Consider the following 306-nt stretch of genomic DNA (forward strand, 5'->3'; position numbering starts at 1 on the left):
TGTTTTTTTTTTTTGGAAGGGGAGAGGGTGGGTGGGGCGTAGGGGAGCAACAGAGGTGAATGGGGGGGGGGGGGAGAAGAGGAAGAAGAAAGGTGAGAATGGGGGGGTTGCTTTGGAAAGGGGGGGTAGGGGGGGTAGGGGATTTTGGAAGGGGGGTAGGGGACGACAGAGGTGAATGGGGGGGGGGGGTGAGAAGGGGAAGGGGACAAGAAAGGTTCGGACGAAGGAGAGTCGATAATTTAGAGCCGAAGTCAGGGTCTTTTCAAGAGATCTGGACTCGACTGACCTGTAGATTTAGAATAGGCC

General features: G+C 55.6%; 1 protein-coding gene across 1 annotated transcript in view; it reads left to right on the plus strand.

The window, feature by feature from the left end:
• LOC119581986 (cortactin-binding protein 2-like) overlaps positions 1 to 306 on the plus strand; it is a gene marked incomplete in the record, with an annotated part of 125597 nt that overhangs the window by 118503 nt on the left and 6788 nt on the right.

The sequence above is a fragment of the Penaeus monodon genome, chromosome 15, assembly GCF_015228065.2.
Source record: "Penaeus monodon isolate SGIC_2016 chromosome 15, NSTDA_Pmon_1, whole genome shotgun sequence".
Taxonomy (NCBI): domain Eukaryota; kingdom Metazoa; phylum Arthropoda; class Malacostraca; order Decapoda; family Penaeidae; genus Penaeus; species Penaeus monodon.